At 34.9% G+C, this 295-nt stretch overlaps 1 long non-coding RNA gene across 1 annotated transcript; it reads right to left on the reverse strand.

Annotated features, from left to right (window-relative positions):
* Window positions 1-295, reverse strand: LOC104775537. Its single transcript, XR_765980.1, has 2 exons — window positions 265-295; window positions 1-154 (listed from the first exon to the last, which is right to left on the reverse strand). It is a non-coding gene; the product is annotated as an uncharacterized LOC104775537 (long non-coding RNA).

Here is a 295-nt window from a genome sequence, read left to right on the forward strand (position 1 = left end):
CCAACTCTTTGTCCTTCCGTCGATATTATTTTATCCGTACCCGTAGCCTTCCAATAACCCGATCCAGCAACCCGATTTGGTCTTGACCCGTTTGGATATTTTCTATCCCTCGGACTAAAAAAATACCATTCTTTTTCTCCAAACAGTGCCTTATCTATAAAATTGACAAAACAATAAAACATACACACCAAGAAAATTATGAGTCTCTGATAAGAAAATATATAATAAACATTGAAGAAGAAGGGTTGAAATTGTATAACTTACTTGGTAAAACCCATGGATCGAATTTGTAAAG

This window comes from Camelina sativa, unplaced genomic scaffold (assembly GCF_000633955.1).
Source record: "Camelina sativa cultivar DH55 unplaced genomic scaffold, Cs unpScaffold18079, whole genome shotgun sequence".
Taxonomy (NCBI): domain Eukaryota; kingdom Viridiplantae; phylum Streptophyta; class Magnoliopsida; order Brassicales; family Brassicaceae; genus Camelina; species Camelina sativa.